A 9152-nucleotide genomic window follows, 5' to 3' on the forward strand; every position below is an offset into this window, starting at 1 on the left:
AGCATTTTTTTATTATTATATATGTTACCTGTTATTTGTTTTTTACATTTGAGTCCACACATGTTATGCTTTGTGGCGCAAAAGATTCATCTCAGTGGTCTGTTTTTGAACACCACAATGTATTGAATAAATTCAAATACTGTGAATAAACACTTTTTGACTTTTTTGCTGATAAAGTTGCGAGTACACATTGGATTCTCGTTTATTATTATATTTAAATGTTCACGTAAACTGGCTTTAAAATGGACGCATATAATGTAAAGTTGTGATTGAATAAATCATTTGTTAATTTGAAACAAGCGTGTGTATTCTCACAAATCACCACAAGATGGCTCCTTTTCCTGGTGTAGAGAGAGAGAGAGAGAGTACTGCTAATATTTTTTGATAAAGTAGAACTTCAAACTCTAAACTGAGGTCGAACCTCCTCCTTGGCTGAGTTGTGGCGCAGTGATCTTGGTTTCACTCCTGTTTATGGGAGGAGCCTAATGTAGAGAAGTCAGGATGTCTTGGTTTTAAGTCGAATCCTGCTTTCGCCACTAGGGGGCGGTGTCTCCAGGTGAGAGCAGGTAATCAGCAGGTGAAACCAGCGAACGAGAGAAAGCCGTGTGGTTGTTGTGTCGTTACCAGGTCGGTGTTGTGTTTATAGTTCATATATGTGCTTGATGTGCCGTTTAGCCTTCGTGGCGACGCACCGGTATTGAGCCATTACGGTGTGTGCGTGTTAAATCCATGCTACGGAGGGTACAGAAGTGTGTGTGTATGTGTGTATGCGTGTGCTGTTTTAAACGTTTGCTGTATTTCTCAAGCTGTGGTATTTGGATGCTGCGTTTGAAAATTTTAGAGCTCTAGCTCTTAAACTGACCAAGATACGGGCTTTGTAAAAACAAACGATTTGGTCCATGGTTACACTGTCGCTCTGGAAAACTGGACCAAAAACTAAATTTTTTACTTTAATCTTACTGCTAATTTATTTGAAATATGTTCAATAAGTAAATATATAAATGACTTTTTGAGATGTGAACACGTAATTGAGATCCAAACAAGACATTACCATGTATGCTAAGTCGATTGAATAACTAAAAATATCCTGTTGAAGTCATATATGAAGTAATTTAGGAAAATGGGACCAAACTTTTTTTTTTTTTTTTTTTTTTTTTTTTTGTGATGTCAGCTCCAAATCAAGGAGACAAAACAAAAATTGAGGCTTCTACGGTCGTGTCGGCGGTGGCTCATTGATAAGGCACGCGTCTGGGAACCAGGCACACGCTCCGGTGCTGGTTCGCCTCCAACCTCGGTCCCTCACACTCCAGCTGGTAGCTGGAGAGTTGCCTGTTACCCTCCGGTCCAGAGCCAGTTACCTTCCTGTAACTGGGACTCGAACTCCCAACCTTGTGATCACCAACCATCAGCTTAACCCTCTGAGCTAAAGAAAAAAAAAATTTCACACGTTTTTTTCTGCTATCTATATTTCCCAGTGAAACACTTAGTGAGTTTATTTAAAAGCACCTCCTCTTCCGCACCCTGCCTGCCTGTCTGTGTGTCAGTACCTATGTGTTCCTATATGTTCTATCACAGTGCATCACTCGTTCTGGTGCCAGACACAAGAACTGTGCCTGCCACGCAGCCCGAGCGACACACTGTGTGTCCCTAAATCTACGTGACGTGTTCTACTATGACTATCAGTCTCTCGCTATGTGTCTGTCACTCTCTCTGACAGACTGACTGAGTGCAGTAGATTCCGTGCCTAGGTGGGCGCGGGGACCGGAAGGTAACAGGCTCTGGACCGGGGGGTAACAGGCAACTCTCCAGCTACCAGCTGGAGAGTGAGGGACCGAGGTTGGAGGCGAACCAGCACCGGAGCGTGTGCCTGGTTCCCAGACGCGTGCCTTATCAATGAGCCACCGCCCACCCAACCTTGGAAAGGTTCAATTTTTCTTTCGTCTCTTTGATTTGGTGCTGACATCACAAAAAAAAAAAAAAAAAAAAAGTTTGGTCCCATTTTCCTAAATGACTTAAACAGGATATTTTTTAGTTATTCAATCGACTTAGCGTATAAGTCGATATGTGTTCACTTCTCAAAAAGTCATTTATATATTTACTTATTGAACATATTTCAAATAAATTAGCAGTAAGATTAAAGTAAAGTAGTTAGTCTAAGTGTAATATAATATATATAATAACAAATACTTTACCTTATTTTCAAACGCAGCTTCTACAGGACACGAGGATCATCTTTCGTAAGTTTGGGGAAAATTTAGTTTTTGGTCCAGTTTGCCAGAGCGACAGTGTAACCATGGACCAAATCATTTGTTTTTAAAAAGCCCGTATCTTAGTCAGTTAAAGAGCTAGAGCTCTAAAATTTTCAAACGCAGCATCCAAACACCACAGCTGGAGAAATACAGCAAACATTTAAAACAGCACACGCATACACGCACACACATGCATGCGTACACAGGCACACATACACACATACACACACTTCTGTACCCCCCGTAGCATGGATTTAACACGCACACACCGTAATGGCTCAATACCGGTGCGTCGCCACGAAGGCTAAACGGCTCTGACCTTTCAGCAGGAACATAAACACCTGACTTCCTGCCTGTTGTTTGTAGAGTGCAGTAACATCTTGTAGCACATCAAGCACATATATGAACTGTAAACACAACACCGACCTGGTAGCGACACAACAACCACACGGCTTTCTCTCGTTCGCTGGTTTCACCTGTTGATTACCTGCTCTCACATGGAGACACCGCCCCCTAGTGGCGAAAGCAGGATTCGACTTAAAACCAAGATTCGACTTAAAACCAAGACATCCTGACTTCTCTACATTAGGCTCCTCCCATAAACAGGAGTGAAACCAAGATCACTGCGCCACAACTCAGCCAAGGAGGAGGTTCGACCTCAGTTTAGAGTTTGAAGTTCTACTTTATCAAAAAATATTAGCAGTACTCTCTCTCTCTCTCTCTACACCAGGAAAAGGAGCCATCTTGTGGTGATTTGTGAGAATACACACGCTTGTTTCAAATTAACAAATGATTTATTCAATCACAACTTTACATTATATGCGTCCATTTTAAAGCCAGTTTACGTGAACATTTAAATATAATAATAAACGAGAATCCAATGTGTACTCGCAACTTTATCAGCAAAAAAGTCAAAAAGTGTTTATTCACAGTATTTGAATTTATTCAATACATTGTGGTGTTCAAAAACAGACCACTGAGATGAATCTTTTGCGCCACAAAGCATAACATGTGTGGACTCAAATGTAAAAAACAAATAACAGGTAACATATATAATAATAAAAAAATGCTTTTTTGAAAAGCATAAATAACCTTTGATGTTAACAACATCTGCCCCCCGCAGGGCATGCAGCGCACACCCCAAGGAGCAGAGACCTCAGCAGCGCCACACCAGCCGTCTTGCTGAAGATGAAGGAGAAGGCAGAAGGTGCTTATAAGCACAGCACCGACCTGATAACAGGGAAATAACAAGACAACAATCACATGGGGTTCTCTCGTTCGCTTGTTTCACCTGCTGATTTCCTGGTCTGAAATGGCGACAACGCCCCCGACTGGCGAAAGCAGGAATCGACTTTGAACCAATATGAATTTAATGCACAGGCTGAAATGTGTTTTTCAAACATAAAACAAGTATTTCAAATCACAAAATGCCAATGCAATTCTAGTTTGTAGCTCACTAGTTATCTGTGATCTCACACATTTATACACACAACCCATCTCCCCATCTCATATCTGCTTCTTGACTCATTCATCTTGCATGTATTGTAATGATTAAATCAATGTATGTGGAGGATCAGGAAGGAAGGTGCTGTGAGGCGATCTAGTTTGTCTCCCTGACCTTACTGGAGGACACTCAGCTGGAGGCATCCAGGTTCAAGAGGTTCAAGCATGGATGGACTATTGACATGCAGTTGACACATGTGGTTGTATTAAAGGATTTAAACAACTCCAGGTGGAGATTTGGGAGATATGCCCAGGGACTATGGTTAAAGGTCAAGTCCTCCCAAAAGACACAGACTGAAAATACTTGAGTGTAGTAATGTAAACGGTGGGATCATCACTTGATGTAATCATGAGGTCAGCGACTACATTATACCTCTGTACGCTTACTGTGCAAAAGTCCAACCAAAGGACTGCACGCCTTTCTCCTGTTGAATAAATCCACAAGCCCACTGCTGCAAACTCCTCAGTAAGGAAAGTCGCTATCAGCTGTCCTAAAAGTCGCCATATGACACTCTCACCTAATTTGCACAATTGGCGTGTTGGATGTCATTATAATGGACGCTGGAGGAGAGAAGGTGGACAGTAACTGCGGAACGATACGTCAGAGTCTCCAAAACACCAGAAGTCTCCAAAAGTCTCCAATAACACGCTAGTCGCTTTTGTCTAAAAAAAAGTCGCCAGATTTAGCGAAAAAGTCGCTAAAGTGGCAACACTGCTCAACATGTTTGTCTGTTTACAAGTTGGGGACGTATGGAACGTGCATCCGTGTAAGATTCCGTCGGGAACACCGTCAGTGACTATGGTTCCTACCTGGTCACAGCAGATCCTCATTTCAGCCAGAAGTGACAGGCAAGGGACGAAACGTTCAACAATGAACATTGTAGCAAAATGTTTAATTCCTTCAAACACAGATACACTCTTTCAGCATTTTGTGTACAACATAACAAGTGAAATCTCTTTTAAATGTACACAACAGATTCAAAAGCTGTGTTGACCTATTAAATTGAATGAAAAGTTACATTCATAGGATTGCAAAAGTGAAAAGCAAGACTCAAAATATAGCGTTTATTACAAATGGTCTTAACTGAATACCTCTTTTTCCATTTTGAACCACGTTTTCAAGGTTTTTCTATGAAACATTGAACCGTGTCATACTCTTTGTCCATGTAAAACGTTTAGAAGACATTCTCCCCGCAGACATCATACAGTGCAGTCGGTGTCATGTTTCAGAGCAAAATGCAGACAAAATGTAAACATGGATGGAAATAAATTAATAAAACCTCAAAAATGCTTTTCTTCTCCCCCTCCACCACTGCCCTCTTCGCCGCAAGGTTCTCTCAAATTTAAAAAACGCAGCATCTACAAGACACAAGGATCATTTTCTGTAAGTTTGGGGCAAATTCAATTTTTGGTCCGATTTTCAAAAAACAAAACACAATGTTCATTGTTGAACGTTTCATCCCTTGCCTGCTTTCCCCCGGGTAGCCACTGGGTGGCACCAATTGGTGACTTTAAAATCATCAAACGCAAGAGCAAAGAACACAACAACAGAGATAAAGACATCAACTGGTGAGTGTATCATCCGAGTTGTGAGTGTCTCTTATATGCGATCACGACAAGGTTGCGACTTCGAGGCCTGACATCTCCCAAATCTCCGGTTAGACCAGCTGGAGCTCTAGAAATCTTTTAATACAACCAGGTGTCTCCTGCATGTCAGGGTTTGCAATAGTCTATCCTGCTTGTCCTGAGTGTCCTCCAGTAAGTTCAGGGAGACAAACTAGATCACCTCAATGCACCTTCCTCCCTGCACCTCCACATACATTGATGTGCACTACGTGTTTTACTTTTAAGAACCATATTTCAGCCTGTTTATTGAATTGAGAAACGTAATGTGTGCGTGTGTGTGTGTTGTATTAACTGTTTCACCAACAGATTTCTGGACGTTGTGTTTGCATTTATCAAACATTGTGTGAAGTCTTTTCAGGTCAACTCATCACTCGATTCCAAGTCCAGTCTAAGAAGTCCAAACCACTGGGAATAGTTCAGATTTAGGCCCGTGTGTGCTTCTGGCACAGAATCTATCGACCCTCTATTCAGATTCCATTGACGTTGAATGATGTGTGGCTAAGAAATAATAATTATTCTTAATAATAATAATCAATATTGTCAATCTTGATTCTTCTATGTATATATAGTTATTATGATATCGATTTTAACCACGTCAACTTTGAAGTTGGATGTGTATATGTCGCCCTCTTGTGGTTAAAATAGAATACTGCACTCAGCAGCTCTTCAGAAAACAGATAAAGAGAAACAAGTTGCTGATCACAAGTTGAGGATGTGTTTATTCGGAAACTTTGATGTAAATAATTTGTATTTATTCTGACTTGAGTAGCTGGACTGTAGTAGTGCACAGCAGGCCCTTGTAGCCAGTAGACTCCACAGAGTCTGTCCAGTCGTACCAGACGCTCATGCTTCTGATTCATGACTTTGTGAAAGTCTGGCATAACTGCTGCTTCAGGTCCTTGTAGGCAGTAGACTATTCTGAGACTCTTTAGATTCTCCGGCCTAAAACGACCAGCTGTGTGTCTACAACAGCAGGCCACCAGAGCACAGCTGAGCTGAGTTACTGGGTGTAGAACTTCAAACTCTAAGCTGAGGTCGAACCTCCTCCTTGGCTGAGTTGTGGCGCAGTGATTTTGGTTTCACTCCTGTTTATGGGAGGAGCCTAATGTAAGAGCAGTCAGGATGTCTTGGTTTTAGGTCGAATCCTGCTTTCGCCACTAGGGGGCGGTGTCTCCATGTGAGAGCAGGTAATCAGCAGGTGAAACCAGCGAACGAGAGAAGCCGTGTGGTTGTTTTCTCGCTACCAGGTCGGTGTTGTGTTTATAGTTCATATATGTGCTTGATGTGCTACAAGATGTTACTGCACTCTACAAACAACAGGCAGGAAGTCAGGTGTTTACGTTCCTGCTGAAAGGTTAGAGCCGTTTAGCCTTCGTGGCGACGCACCGGTATTGAGCCATTACGGTGTGTGTGTGCCTGTTAAATCCATGCTACGGAGGGGTACAGTAGTGTGTGTGTATGCAGTAGTGACTGTTTGTTGTGTGAATGTTTTTATACGTGTGTATGTGTGCCTGTGTAAGTGTGTTGTGCGTGCATGTGTGTGTGTGTGTGTGTGTGTGTGTGTGTGTGTGTGTGTGTGTGTGTGTGTGTGTGTGTGTGCTGTTTTAAATGTTTGCTGTATTTCTCAAGCTGTGGTGTTTGGATGCTGCGTTTGAAAATTTTAGAGCTCTAGCTCTTTAACTGACCAAGATAAGGGCTTTTTAAAAACAAATGATTTGGTCCATGGTTACACTGTCGCTCTGGAAGACTGGACCAAAAACGAAATTTTCCCCAAACTTACGGAAGATGATCCTCGTGTCCTGTAGAAGCTGCGTTTGAAAATAAGGTAAAGTATTTGTTATTATATATATTATATTACACTTAGACTAACTACTTTACTTTAATCTTACTGCTAATTTATTTGAAATATGTTCAATAAGTAAATATATAAATGACTTTTTGAGATGTGAACACATATCGACTTATACGCTAAGTCGATTGAATAACTAAAAATATCCTGTTTAAGTCATTTAGGAAAATGGGACCAAACTTTTTTTTTTTTTTTTTTTTTTTTTTTTGTGATGTCAGCACCAAATCAAAGAGACAAAACAAAAAAATTGAGCCTTCTGAGGTTGGGTGGGCGGTGGCTCATTGATAAGGCACGCGTCTGGGAACCAGGCACACGCTCCGGTGCTGGTTCGCCTCCAACCTCGGTCCCTCACTCTCCAGCTGGTAGCTGGAGAGTTGCCTGTTACCCCCCGGTCCAGAGCCTGTTACCTTCCGGTCCCCGCGCCCACCTAGGCACGGAATCTACTGCACTCAGTCAGTCTGTCAGAGAGAGTGACAGACACATAGCGAGAGACTGATAGTCATAGTAGAACACGTCACGTAGATTTAGGGACACACAGTGTGTCGCTCGGGCTGCGTGGCAGGCACAGTTCTTGTGTCTGGCACCAGAACGAGTGATGCACTGTGATAGAACATATAGGAACACATAGGTACTGACACACAGACAGGCAGGCAGGGTGCGGAAGAGGAGGTGCTTTTAAATAAACTCACTAAGTGTTTCACTGGGAAATATAGATAGCAGAAAAAAACGTGTGAAATTTTTTTTTTCTTTAGCTCAGAGGGTTAAGCTGATGGTTGGTGATCACAAGGTTGGGAGTTCGAGTCCCAGTTACAGGAAGGTAACTGGCTCTGGAGAGGGTAACAGGCAACTCTCCAGCTACCAGCTGGAGTGTGAGGGACCGAGGTTGGAGGCGAACCAGCACCGGAGCGTGTGCCTGGTTCCCAGACGCGTGCCTTATCAATGAGCCACCGCCGACACGACCGTAGAAGCCTCACTTTTTGTTTTGTCTCCTTGATTTGGAGCTGACATCACAAAAAAAAAAAAAAAAAAAAAAAAAAAAAAAAAAAAGTTTGGTCCCATTTTCCTAAATTACTTCATATATGACTTCAACAGGATATTTTTAGTTATTCAATCGACTTAGCATACATGGTAATGTCTTGTTTGGATCTCAATTACGTGTTCACATCTCAAAAAGTCATTTATATATTTACTTATTGAACATATTTCAAATAAATTAGCAGTAAGATTAAAGTAAAAAATTTAGTTTTTGGTCCAGTTTTCCAGAGCGACAGTGTAACCATGGACCAAATCGTTTGTTTTTACAAAGCCCGTATCTTGGTCAGTTTAAGAGCTAGAGCTCTAAAATTTTCAAACGCAGCATCCAAATACCACAGCTTGAGAAATACAGCAAACGTTTAAAACAGCACACGCATACACACATACACACACACTTCTGTACCCTCCGTAGCATGGATTTAACACGCACACACCGTAATGGCTCAATACCGGTGCGTCGCCACGAAGGCTAAACGGCACATCAAGCACATATATGAACTATAAACACAACACCGACCTGGTAACGACACAACAACCACACGGCTTTCTCTCGTTCGCTGGTTTCACCTGCTGATTACCTGCTCTCACCTGGAGACACCGCCCCCTAGTGGCGAAAGCAGGATTCGACTTAAAACCAAGACATCCTGACTTCTCTACATTAGGCTCCTCCCATAAACAGGAGTGAAACCAAGATCACTGCGCCACAACTCAGCCAAGGAGGACGTTCGACCTCAGTTTAGAGTTTGAAGTTCTACTTTATCAAAAAATATTAGCAGTACTCTCTCTCTCTCTCTACACCAGGAAAAGGAGCCATCTTGTGGTGATTTGTGAGAATACACACGCTTGTTTCAAATTAACAAATGATTTATTCAATCACAACTTTACATTAT

This window comes from Genypterus blacodes, unplaced genomic scaffold (genome assembly GCF_046128005.1).
Source record: "Genypterus blacodes isolate CSIRO-AG114 ecotype Tasmania unplaced genomic scaffold, CSIRO-AGI_Gbla_v1 ptg000026l_1, whole genome shotgun sequence".
Lineage (NCBI taxonomy): Eukaryota > Metazoa > Chordata > Actinopteri > Ophidiiformes > Ophidiidae > Genypterus > Genypterus blacodes.